We start from the raw sequence: 14,853 nt of genomic DNA, 5'->3' as shown, positions 1-14,853 counted from the left end.
TCTAAGTGCTACTATGGCAGAGCTTGTTGAAATGAAGAGTGCAATGACACAGATGCAAGAACAATTGAGGGAGTTAATGCTTGCGATGCATCAACTCAATTTACCACCACAAGGAGCAACAAGAATGGTAGGAAGTGAAGATATAGAGATGATTGGGGCTGCTTCAACATCTGCACCAAACCATGTCTCTTCTCCCAGAATGGAACACCCTTCGAGTATTAGAGAACCGAGAGTTGCCTTGCCCGAGAAGTTTGATGGTACCAGATCCAAGTTTCGAGGATTCATCAATCAGGTCCAACTAGTGATTGAACTTCAACCTCAGAGCTATCCAACTCCAAGGTCACAAGTTAGATTCATTGGTACACTTCTTTCAGGTTCAGCATTGTCATGGTTTTCATCTTTTCTTGAACGACGAGATCCAATATTGGATAATCTGGAGGCTTTTTTGGCGGAGTTTCGATCCATGTTTGGAGAACATGATGCAATTCGTGTTGCAACCAACAAGATCCGTATTTTGCGACAAGGCAATCGATCAGTAACATTATATGCTTCGCAATTTCGACAACTTGCAACTGATATCAAGTGGGATGATGCCGCACTTGTGAGTCAATTTCTCTACGGATTACAATATGAGGTAAAGAAATTGATGCTTAATTTACCTGATTCTCAAACATTGAGTCAAGCAATTGACTTTGCTGTGAAGTGCGACAATCGACTTTTTGAATTTCGATCCGAGAGTCGCACAAGTGGGCCTCAACGTTACTACAATTCAATGGCAACACCGACGTCTCCTCAACACATACCTTCGGAAGTAGAGGATATGCAAATTGATGCGGTATGTTTCAAACCTCTTACTGAGCAAGAAAAGTCTCGTCGTCGACAAGAAGGATTGTGCTTATATTGTGGAGAACCTAAGCACACTGCTCAACATTGTCCAAAGAAGCGACGTAACTACAAAATGAGGAGTACGGCTGTCAAAGAAGACAGTATGTCGGAAAACGAGTACGTCCAGCTACAATAGGGACCGTGCGGCTGGAATCTTGTACAACTTCTAATAAAGGTCCTATCCTCTCCTCAGAACCATCTCCTTGTTTTATAATAGATGTGCGTTTAGGACCTAATAATTACAAAGCCTCTGCCTTGGTAGATTCAGGAGCCTCATCTTGTTTTATAGATGAAGAATTTGCTAGATGTCATAGAATATCATTAATACAAAAAACTAAACCTGTACACGTAGAAGTCATAGATGGTCGTCCGTTGTCTTCTGGAGATGTAACTCACGAAACACTTCCTGTAGATGTAGTAATAAATGGTCATAGTAGTTGCGTAATTTTTAATATAATTAGATCTCCCTCTAATCCAGTAATTTTAGGCTTATCATGGTTAGAAAAGTATAATCCTCGAATAGATTGGATTTCTCGTAAACTTGATTTTCCTCAGAGCATTAGTAACAGTTCTATTAACCAAGTAAAAAACCATGAGTCTAGTATAGTAAAACTTGTACTGATAGGTGCAAAAGCATTTATACACGCAGCAAAAGAAGGATCAACTTTTGCTATTTATGCTGCACCTATTTCTGAAAGCGTAAAGACTTCAAGTGGCATTCCAAGTCAATATCAGGATTATCAAGACGTTTTTGAGAAAAAGAATGCAGATATTCTTTCTGAGCATCGCTCATACGATTGTTCAATCGATCTCAAGGAAGGAACTCAGCCACCATTTGGACCAATTTACAGTTTATCGCAAGATGAGTTGGCTGAACTCAAGACATATATTGACGAGAATTTAGCGAAGAATTTCATACGCCATTCAAAATCTCCAGCAGAAGCTCCAATTCTATTCGTAAAGAAAAAAGATGGATCTTTACGAATGTGTGTTGACTATCAAGGACTCAACAAGATCACAATCAAGAACAGGTATCCATTACCTTTGATATCAGGACTCCTTGACCAGTTAAATCAAGCTAAAATCTATACAAAAATAGATCTAGGAGGAGCATATAATCTAGTACGGATCAAAGAAGGAGATGAATGGAAGACTGCGTTTCGAACCAGGTACGGACATTTTGAATATAATGTCATGCCTTTTGGACTCACGAATGCACCAGCTGCTTTTCAACATCTCATGAATGATGTATTTCGTGAATTCTTAGACAATTTTGTCGTCTGCTACCTAGACGATATCCTGATTTATTCTAAGAATGTTGAAGAACATGAAATACATGTTCGTCAAGTATTACAAAAACTCAGAGATGCAGGATTGTACGCCAAGATGGAAAAGTGTGTATTTCATACTACTCAAGTTGACTTTTTAGGATACATCATTTCAAATGATGGTCTTATGATGGATTCTAAGAAAGTCCAAACAATCATGGATTGGAAGATTCCAAAGACTGTGAGAGATGTCCAATGTTTCTTGAGATTTGCCAATTACTATCGGATCTTCATCAAAGACTTCTCACGAGTTGCAGCTCCACTTACACGCTTGACTAGTAAAGATAAATTCCAATGGAATCAAGAAGCGGAAGCAGCATTTGAAGCCTTGAAGACATCGTTTGTCTCTGCACCAGTCTTATATCGTGTTGACTTTTCCAAGGCATTTTTTATGGAAACAGATGCATCGGATTTTGCCTTGGGTGCAGTTTTATCACAAATGGGAACAGATGACAAACTTCATCCGATAGCTTTTCATTCAAGAAAATTCTCAGTAGCCGAGATCAATTATGAGATCCACGATAAAGAACTTCTTGTAATCGTGGATTCCTTTCAAGAATGGCGTCATTATCTAGAAGGTGCTTCTAGTCCAGTCACTGTGTATACAGATCACAAGAACCTCGAGTATTTCATGTCAGCACGCGTGTTGAATCGTCGTCAAGCTCGTTGGAGTATGTCTTTGTCAAGATTCGACTTCATTATCACTTATCGGCCAGGAAAACAACAAGGTTTGTCCGATGCCCTGTCTAGACGTTCTTATTTTGCACCAAAAGAAGGAGATGCAGCTTTTGAGCAACAAAGAACGGTCCTCTTGAAACCGGAGCAATTTCATCTCCGAGCAGTGAAATCAACATTGACTGTTGATTCAACTTTTCTCAAGCAAATCCAGTCCAGTATGTCCTCAGACCCTCTTGTTCATGATATCGAGAATAATTCTTCCAAGTCTCATGATTCTTCTAAGTTCGAGTTCAAGAATAATCTATTATATTTTGAAGGACGCCTATATGTTCCAGAAGGAAAAGCACGTTTGCGTGTTCTTCAAGCACGTCATGACTTTCCAGCAGCAGGGCACTTTGGATATAATAAGACTCTGGAACTCATATCAAGAGATTTTTGGTGGCCCCAAATGTGGAAGTCAGTCAAAGACTTTGTACAATCATGTGATATTTGTTCAAGATCAAAAATTCCTCGACATCGACCTTACGGACTTCTTCAGCCATTACCTATACCAGAACAACCATGGTCTTCTGTTTCTATGGATTTCATCACAGATCTTCCAAACTCAAGATCTTATGATTCTATATTTGTGATAGTAGATCGTTTCACCAAGATGGCACATTTTATGCCATGTACAAAATCTATCACAGGTGAAGAAACAGCTAAGCTTTTCATTGATAATATCTATCGCTATCATGGATTACCTAAAGATATCATATCGGATAGGGGAACTCAATTTGTGTCGAGATTCTGGAGGACTCTTTTCAAGATTTTAAAAGTGGACATAAAGCTATCTTCAGCTTTCCATCCTCAAACTGATGGACAAACAGAGCGCGTAAACCAAGTCTTGGAACAGTATTTAAGGTGTACCATCAATTACCAACAAGATGATTGGACAAACCTTCTGCCATTGGCAGAGTTTGCTTATAATAATACGGTACATTCCTCCACGCAACAAACACCTTTCTTTGCCAATTATGGCTATCATCCACGACTTGATACTTTTGATTTTTCAAAAGTTGATAATCCTGCAGCAGAAGATATGGCAAATCGGTTGTCAGAGTTACATGCAATAATGAAGGCGCAGTTGAAGAAAGCTCAAGAACGACAAAAGATAAATGCAGATGTATATCGTAAAGAGCAACCACAACTCAACGTGGGTGATAAGGTATGGCTACTTCGTCGCAATATCAAGACCACTCGACCTTGTGACAAATTGGACTATCGTAGGCTTGGCCCTTTTTCTGTTTCTGAACAGATCAACCCAGTTGCATATCGGTTACATCTACCGGAGTCAATGAAGATCCATCCTGTATTCCACGTGTCTCTTCTTGAACCATATAAGACAGTGGATATACAAGGAAGAAGACAAATGCCACCGCCTCCTATAGAAGTAGATAATAATGAAGAATTTGAGGTGGAAGAGATATTAGACTCAAGGCGGCGCCGAAATAAGCTGGAATATCTTGTTCATTGGTGCGGATATGATATTAGTGAGCGCACATGGGAGCCATCCAGGAATCTAGCAAATGCATCAGCTAAAGTCAAAGTTTTTCATCAACGACATTCATCAAAACCAAGATGAAAACCTCTCTTATAAAAGAGACAAGATTGAGGCAAGATAACATTCAATTTCCTATCCTTGTTTGTAACTTCTTTGCATTTTGTGACGCTAATTAGATGGAGAGCCAACAACCAGCGGATTCAACTCAAGAACCTTCGTTTGCTGACTTACCGGATGAGACATTACGATTGTCACAACCTTCAAGACGACGCAACCGAAATGAAGACCCTCAAGAACGACATGTTCTTCCTCGAATAGATGGTGAGATACAACGCGTTTGGTATCACGACCTTGGAAGAGATTCTCGATGTTTGGTGATATTATTGGAGATAGGAACGACTCCTGATGGTGTTTCAAATGTATTATTTGAAGGAAGTTATGAAGGCCTCAACAGTGATCAAATAACAGGGTGGTCTTCTCGCCCGGGAATGGGACACTATCGATGGCTAAGAGGACCCATCAACTATCTTCGAAGAGAACAAAGATCAGAGTATGTAGCAAATACAATTCGCCGCATATTAGATTTTCTCAATATATAATCACCACTCCTCGTGGAACTCGTCCCTAGAAGGGGGGGTAATGTCACGGACATACATATAATTACCTATATGAATAGATAAAAGTATGTAAAAGTAGGTTAATTGTGTAATATCTTCTAGAGAAGCTTCTTAGAAGCTTCATAGACGCTGCTTTGACTTTATAGGAGTCTATAGTTGACTTTTAGGTTAGAAACTTGGTCAACAAGTTAGCCATGTGCCACGCATGTTGGAAGCTTAAAGAACAAGCTAACTATGTGGTCCATCCATAGAAAACTTGCCTTGCAAGCAAAGGCATGTGGCCTAGAAAGTCAACATATATTGGAGGTCTTATAGAACATCGCCACGTGGCTTCTAGTTAGATAGTATATATAGAGGCAAGAGTGAAGCCCTCTTCACTCTTGTCAACTCCTTTCTTGCTTCTAGTCTAGTTTCAAGGGTCTCTAGTTTTCTTGTATTTTGGCAATAGCCATTCCAGTTTCTTTCTTAATATACATATCTCTATTTTGTCCTATTTCTTTTTGAGAAAAGTCTCACTTACTCTTTAGCTTTCATCGAGTTCTTGTCCCTGACAGGAAGTGAAGATACAGACATGATTGAAGTCCCTTCAACATCTATATCAAATGATATATATATATATATATATATATATATAATAGAACATCCTTCTAGTATTAGAGAACTCAAAACTGCCTTATCTAAAGAGTTTGATGGCACAAGATCGAAGTTTTGAGGATTTATTAATCAAATACAACTTGTGATTGAACTTCAACCTCAAAGCTATCTAACGCCAATATCACAAATTAGATTCATTGGTACACTTCTTTCAAGTTCAATATTATCATGATTTTCATCTTTTTTAAAACAACAAGATCCAATATTGAATAAACTAAATTTTTTTTTGATAAAGTTTTGATTTATTTATGGAAAACATGATGCAATTTGTATTGCAACCAATAAGATTTATATTTTTTGATAAAAAAATCAATTAGTGACATCATATGCTTCATAATTTTGACAATTAGAAACTAATGTCAAGTGAGATGATGTTGCCCTTATTAGCCAATTTTTCTATAGATCATAACATGAGGCAAAGAAATTGATCCTCAATTTATGTAATTCTTAAACATTGAGTCAAAAAATTGACTTTGCTGTGAAGTATGACAATCAAATTTTTAAATTTCAATCTAAGAATCGCTCAAGAGAACATCCACATTATTACAATTCAATGACAACACCAATGTCCTTTCAATCTAAATATTTGGAAATAAAAGATATGTAAATTTATGCAGTATGTTTTAAACCTCTTATTGAACAAAAAAAGACTTGTCATCATTAAAAAGGATTGTGTTTAAATTGTAGAAAAGCTAAGCACACTGCTCAATATTATCTAAAGAAATGATACAACTACAAAATGATGAGTATGACTATCAAAGATGAAAAAATGTCAAAAAAACAAAATTTTCCAACTACAATAGGGATCATGCAGTTGAAATCTTGTACAATTGAAAATCCTATCTTTTCCTCAAAATCCTCTTCTTATTTTCTAATAGATGTGCATTTAAGACCTAATAATTAGAAAGCCTCTGCCTTGATAGATTCAAGAGCCTCAGCTTGTTTCTTAAATGAAGAGTTTGTTAAAGCCATAAAATACTATTAGTACAAAAAACTAAATCCGTACATGTAAAAGTCATAGATGGCCATCCGTTATCTTCTGTAAATATTACTTATGAAACACTTCTTATAAATATAGCAATAAATAATAATAATAGTTGCCTATTTTTTAATATAATTAGTTTTCTTTTTAATTTGGTCATTTTAGGTTCATTGTGGCTAGAAAAATATAACCTTCTAATAGATTAGATTTTTTTATAAACTTCACTTTCTTTAGAGTATTATTAAGAGTTTTGTGAAAAGCTATGAGTTTAATATAGCCAAACTCGTCCTAGTAGGCACAAAAGCTTTCTTGCATGCTATAAAAGAAGAATCACTTTTTGTTATTTATGCGACATCCATTTTTAATGATAAAAGACTTCAAGTGATATTTTAAGTCAATATCAAGATTTTAAAGGTATTTTTGAAAAAAAGAATATAGATATTCAGTCCATATGATTGTTCAATTGACCTTAAAGAGAGAAGTCAACCACCATTTGATCCAATATACAATTTATCACAAAATGAGTTGGCTAAACTTAAGAAGTATATTGATGAGAATTTGACAAAAAATTTCATATGCCATTCAAAATCTCCTATATGAACTCCTATTTTATTTGTGAAGAAAAATGATGGATCACTAGGAATGTGCATGGATTATTAAGGACTCAACAAGTTTATCATCAAGAATAAGTATCCTATATTTATGATATTTGGACTTCTTGATCAAATAAATCAAACTAAGATCTATAAAAAAATAGATCTATAAGGACAATATATATTTGATCTACATTAAAGAAGGAGATTAATGGAAGACTACATTTTGAATAAGGCATGGGCACTTTGAACATAATATCATGTGTTTTGGACTCACAAATATATTAGCTGCTTTTCAATGTCTTATGAATGATGTTTTTTGTGAGTTTCTAAATGATTTTATTGTTTGTTACTTAGAAAATATTTTAATCTATTCTAAGAATATAAAAGAGTATGAAGTTCATGTTTGTTATGTGTTACAAAAACTTAAAGATGCGAGATTGTATGCCAAGTTAAAAAAGTATATATTCTATACTATTCAAGTTGACTTCTTAAGATATATCATTGCTAATGAAGGACTTATGATGGATCCAAAGAAAGTTCAAACTATTATAGATTGCAAGATCTCAAGAATAATAAGAATTGTGCAATATTTTTTGGACTTTGCCAATTACTGTCGAATCTTCATTAAGATTTTTTTTTTTAAGTTGCGACTCTTCTTATACATCTTATATGTAAAGACAAACTTGATTGGAATAAAGAAGCTATAGCATCTTTTGAAGCCTTAAAGTCTACATTTGTTTCTGCACTAATCTTATATTGCATTGATTTTTTTAAGGCATTTATTATAGAAACAAATGCATTACATTTTTCTATGGGTGTTGTTTTGTTACAAATAGGAAAAGATAACAAGCTCTACTTATTAGCTTTTATTTGAAAAAAATTCTTAGCAGTCAAGATTAACTATAAGATCCATGGTAAAGAACGTCTTACAATTATGGATTCTTTTTGAGAATAGCGTCATTGTATAAAAGACGCTTTTAATCTAGTCATTATATATATAGATTACAAGAACCACAAATATTTCATGTCAGCACATGTTTTGAATCATTGCCAAGCTTATTTGAACTTGTCTTTGTTAAGATTCGAGTTTAATATTACTTATCTACTAGAAAAATAACAAGGTTTATCCAATGTCCATTCTAAACATTCTTATCTTATATTAAAAGAATGAGATGCAACTTTTAATCTGTAAAAGTCAATTTTATTGCAACCAAAATAATTTCATCTTCGAGTAATGAAATCAACATTAATTATTGATTCTATTTTTTTTAAGAAAATTTAATTAAATATGTCCTCTGATCTTCTTTTTCACGATATTAAGAATACTTCTTTTAAGTCTTATGATACTTCTAAGTTTGAGTTTAAAACAACCTACTTTATTTCAAAGGACGCCTATATGTTCCAGAAGGAAAAACATGTTTGTGTCTTCTTCAAGTATGTCATGACTTTCTAATAGTAAGACATTTTAAATACAACAAGACTATAGAACTAATATCTAGAGATTTTTGGTGGCTACAAATGTAAAAGGTTGTAAAAGTCTTTGTTCAATCATGTGACATTTATTTAATGTCAAAAATTCTTGTTATTGATCTAATGGACTTTTTCAACCATTATCTAATCTTAAATAATTATGTTCTTTTATTTCTATGGATTTTATTATAGATCTTGTAGTCTCAAGTTTTTGTGATTCTATATTTGTGATAGTAGATTGTTTTATCAAAATAACACACTTTATACTATTCACAAAATCAATCACAAGTGAAGAAATTGCCAAGCTTTTCCTTGATAATATCTATTAATATCATAGATTACTAAAAGGTATTATATTGGATAAGGAGATTCAATTTATATCAAGATTTTGGAGAATCCTTTTTAAAATTTTAAAAGTAGATATAAGGCTTTCTTCGGCTTTTAACCCTCAAATTGATGGACAAATAGAGCATATATATTAAGTTTTAGAGCAATACTTAAGTTGTAGCATTAATTATCAACAAGATGATTGGAAAACCGTCTTGCCATTAGTAAAGTTTGCTTATAATAATACATTGCAATCTTCTATGCAACAAATATTTTATTTTGCCATTTATGATTATCATCTATAATTTGATACTTTTGACTTTTTAAAAGTTGATAATCCTATGGCAAAAGATTTGGCAAATTTTTTGTTAGAGCTATATGCAACAATGAAGGTGCAATTAAAAGAAGTTCAAGAATGACAAAAAATCAATATGGATGTGTATCAAAAGGAACAACTACAAATTAATGTAAGTGACAAGGTATGATTAAAAAGAAGACAAGTCTCACCTCCTCCTATAAAAGTCGACAATAATGAAGAGTTTGAAGTAGAAGAAGTTCTAAACTCAAGGTAGTGCCAAAACAATTTGAAATATCTTGTCTATAGGTGTGGATATGATATTAGTAAATGCACATGGAAGTCAACAAAAAATCTTACAAATGCAATAAAGAAGATCAAAGCTTTTCATCAATAACATTTTTCAAAACCAAGATCAAGGATAGCAAAACTTTGCTATAAAAGAAACACAATTTAGAAAAGATTGCATTCTACCTTTTATCCTTGTTTATAGTTTTTGTATAATAATGGCATTAAGAAAGTAGAGAACCGATAGCTAACAGATTTAACTGAAGAATAATCATTTGTTGACTTATTTGATGAGACATTACAATTGTCACAACCTTTAAGATGACATAATAGGAATGAAGATCTTTAAGAACGACATGTTTTCTATCAAATAAATGATAAGATACTATGCATTTAATATCATGAATTGGAAAAAGACTCTTGATGTTTGGTGATTTCATTAAAAGTAGGTACAACTTCTGATGGTGTTATAAATATTTTGTTTAAAAGAAGTTACAAAGGTTTCAACAATAAACTTATCTATAAGATATTATCAAATTTATTTATTTTTATCTATTTCTATTATTTAAATAATTATATGAGTACATATGGATGTCCATCACATTTATCTTAAGTTGTTAGAATCTGATTGCAAAAGTAGAAGGTGACTAGGACTCATTGCATCTTCTCTTATTACAATCAAGTACGCTTCCAATTCATCAACTACAAAGTTGCTTGTTCTACCATGTTCTTTCTAGTTGCTTACACCCCTGTGTTTGGAGCACCATGTTCATCATTACTCCTCCTTGAGCTCTCTTTTCTATTATTATATAATATATTGTCTTACTTAAAAATACATCAAATACATGATTATAGAAGATAAAGTAGAAATTGCAACAAAAAATGATTTTAAATATTTTAATAGAATTTTATTAGAAAAATACTCTTAATTTTCTTAGGTATTAATTGTCATCTTTATCAAACCTTTATATCAAACTTTTAGTGATAATATTTTTTTATTAAATCTTTTATTTTTTTTAAAATTATATTAACTATTAAAAACTAAGTTTATTACTTGAATACAAAAAAATACTTAAATCCAACTAAAAAATTGCTCAAGATCACAAAAACTCTCATTGACCTTTACAATCAAATGTCTAATATCTTATCTTATTGAAATCTAATACGTTTAATTCTAATTACTCAATTAATCTTAGATTTTCAGAACATATTGTAAATAAGAAAATTTATAATTTCAAAAATATTCACCCATCTATTTGCTATAATACTTATAATTTTTTTAAATATATATATTTTATAATTCAAAAATAAAAATCATTGAAATCATCTTTAACTTTGAAAAGTTCTTAACAACTCAAAAATCATCCAAATTATTTAAAATCAATTCTTTATCAAATCTTATAATATTTCTTTTCTATATTGTTTCTTTGATCAACAAAAAAAATTCTAGAATTGTCATAGATGTGTAATTTTGTGCTTTAGAATTTGATTTTGATGCTTATTCACAACCATCTCTCTTTTCATATCAATTTCAAATTTTTAAATTTAATTTTTGCTACAAAATACTCTTAATTCTTTTTTAAAGATGCTTATATCATTAATTTTTTTAATCTAATTTATTTTTCTTTATTTATATCTATACAAAATTTATAGAAGTTTTTTTGTATAAAAGGTTATAATAGCACTAAATGTTTTTACTACCTTCCTATCTTTTATTTATATTTTTTTACTATATTTTTTTTAATTAGGATCTTATATTATAAAATCCAAGTTTTTTTTTGTTTTTATTACCATATAGTTGTATATATCCACCTTCACTAAACTTATGCATTATCTAATATGAGCCAAATAATTTAAATCTTCTTATTGAATTCACTGTCGTATTGTAATTGCTCATAGTATGTAAAAATTAGTTAGAACATATAATATGTTCATAAGTCTTGGTATATGTAAGGATGGTTAATAGATTAATTTCAAGAAAGTGGATTTAAGAAACTTTATTTTGAGTTTTATCTTTTTTGATTATAACATTTAAAACAATTGTAAGACTTAAATGTTTAGTATAAAGCCTTGAGAGGAGATTAGAGCCTAAAGAAGAAAATCTTAACTAATAGGAGGCTTATTGGGAGGAATGAAAGTAGGGCATGGTTGGAGGAAGGCAAGGAATGGAAAACTTCATTCCTATTGGTCGAAGGCCATGCCCAATGGGCTTCAAGGAGGCTGCCCGAGGCCTTATTAGGGATTAGGGTTTTTCTTTCGAAGTCATTCGAGCTTTGGAGGCTAGGATCAGCAAGTTCAGGGTTTTGGGTATAATTTGGATGAAGAGTTTGTGTGATTTCAAGTTTTTGTGAAAGAGATATAGGTGTTCAAAGTTAAGGTGTCAATTTTGTACCTACTGCCACTCTTTGAAGCATAACATATGCATATGGAGAGCAATGAAAGATCGGTGACTAGAATTGGAGAGGATACTTTCTTGGCTATACTTTACATATACTGATTGACGAATTCCAAGTCTAGATGAAGGAGTTATAGACATTTGAAGACAACACATGTAATTCTAAGGCAGTAAGTGAGTCATTTTGTTGATAGTAATGGTCGGAGGCATATCTTGAGCTCCTAGACGAATTTTTGGCTCAAAATTTCAATAAATGTGTGTTATTAGGTTAAAAAACTATAGATCAAAGTTTCATGGTATTTGAATAGTTATTTTGTGAGATATGGAGAAAATAGCATGCGGATGTATGTAAGCTAGGGTTTAAAGCTACTGTGAGAGTTTTGGCAATATCTCAAGATCCGTAACAAATTTATAGTTGATTTTTTTTGTGGAAGTTTTTGAAAGTATATCAATACTTTATTTAAAATTTAGGATTTTTTGGATGGTCCGATCGTGAGATATGAGCTGTTGAAGTTTGGAAAACATCTCTCATAAGGATATATACGGTTTTAAGATATTTTATCATATATTTGGGTGTTTTCTTGGTACCTAGGCTTGTATTTTGATGTAATTGTCTAAAAAAAGAAAATATTATATATATAAAATTTGTATTTTTATATCTTAGACTTGATTGAGTATTTAGTGGCAGCCAAAAACCTAGTGCTTTCTTGAGGCAAACTCTCTCTACCTCGACATTGCACATGATTTTTATGCCTTAATTTAAACATTTTTTTTTATCATTTATATTATCTAAATCAATATAATTTTTTTATCTTAGAAGATTTAAGTCTTACACAAATTCTTCTATATTGATTTACAAATGACTTTATTTGAATATCTTTACTTATTTTGTAATAAATTTTATTTTTTTAAATATTATTCTATCTATCTCTTATAAAAAAAAGGTTGTATTTTCATGAATATTTATTATTATTGTTAGGGACATAGTCCTTAGAACCTTCTAGAGATAAGTTTCTAGAACCTTTTAGAAGCAAGTCTCTGGAACCTTCTAAAAGCTTCCTAGTTGATAGAAGTTGCTTGAGAAGTTTCCTAAATAGGAGTATATATTGGAATCGAGGCTGAAGAGTTCTTCAGTCTCGACAACACATCTCTTGGAGCTCTAGCTTACCTCTTTGGTATTGTTCTTATATTCATCTGATTAATCTAGTTCTTGCCAGTTCTTCTTGAACTTCTTGTTAGATCTCGAGTCTGTATTTATGTGTCTATGACAGTTTGTCGAGACTTCACTCATCTCAAATATCAGAGTGAGTTTCTTCCTCGTTAGAATGCGGATTATACCTTTGCTTGGAAGTGTACTAGCATTTTAGAGGTTGCGGATTACCCTCCTCTAAACTGATACTTCTTTTGTTACATTATTGGAGTCTTATTCTTCTTAGAGAGAGTGGATTACCCCTTTTCTTGAAGCTCTTAAGGCATTTTAGAGGTTGTGGAGTACCCTCCTCTAAACCAATATTGTCTTCTTGTAGAGTCATTTCGATCCTTCTCTTAGAATGGCCGGAGGCCAAGTCATTAGTATGACGGAAAGTTCGGAGTCCAAGTTGATTGCTATCATGAATGCCCTCGCTACGTTATCGCAAAGAACTGCAGAGATTGAAGGAGTCATGGTAAGGCTTTATAATGATGGAGCATCTAGGATGGCATAATCTAGGTTGCACCAGCCTCAAACTTTTGCACTTGGAGAAGTAACTTTGCCTCAGGTTTGATAAGCACCGCTGGTTCTACAACATAAGGAGTCCCGAGTTAGCCTTCCGGACAAGTTCGATGGTACGCATTCTAAGTTTTGAGGATTCATCAACCAAATCAGGTTGATAACAGTTTTACAACCCGAACGCTATCCAACAAAGGAGTCACGTGTTGGGCTTGTTGGAACCTTACTTATAAGACAAGCTCTATCATGGTTTGCTCCTTTGTTTGAGAAACGATTGTCCATACTAAACAACTTTGAAACCTTTTTGGAGGCGTTTGCAAAAGCATTTGGTGAACATGATAAGATTCGATGGGCTAAAACAAAGATCCGGTCACTATGATAAGGGATGCGCTCTAAATCAGTCTATGCATCGGACTTCAGGCAATTAGCATGCGACATCAATTGGGACGAAGAAGCATTGATGAATCAATTCTATTGGAATTTAAGGGACGATGTGAAGGATTTGCTGTTAACTCTTTGTGATCTACAAATGCTCAACGAAGCTATTAGCCAAGCTGTGAAGTACGATAACCGCCTATTCCAACGCCGCCAAGACCAACGTTCAAGACAACATACAGTTCGCCATGCCCCAACTATGTCGACAAGTAGCGTGAATTCACATTCAGAGGTAGAAGACATGCAAATTGATGCGGTACGTGTCAAATCTCTTACTCTAGAAGAAAAAAAGCGACGTATGGAGGAAGGTCTATGTTTATATTGCGGTGAAGAAGGCCACAAAGTTGAAAACTATCCTAAGAAGCAAAATCGACGTATTGTCAGGACTAGGGGCGCGTTTATTCAGGAAAACGAGGATGCCCAGCCACAATAGGAACCGTTCAATTGGACAGTGAAATATCGCAACAACAACCAGGTTCCTTTTTTTCCGCTCAACGTGCCTTTTGCTTTACAATCCCTTTGTTTATTGGCCTTCAAAAACTGAGAACCTTAGCATTATTAGATTCAGGAGCATCTGCTTGTTTCTTAGACAAAGAATTTGCGAAGCATCATAAGATCCCTTTAGTACAAAAATCCAAACTTGTTCACATTG

The sequence above is a fragment of the Physcomitrium patens genome, chromosome 5, assembly GCF_059467195.1.
Source record: "Physcomitrium patens ecotype Gransden chromosome 5, ASM5946719v1, whole genome shotgun sequence".
Classification (NCBI taxonomy): domain Eukaryota; kingdom Viridiplantae; phylum Streptophyta; class Bryopsida; order Funariales; family Funariaceae; genus Physcomitrium; species Physcomitrium patens.
This window is presented reverse-complemented; position numbering follows the sequence as displayed.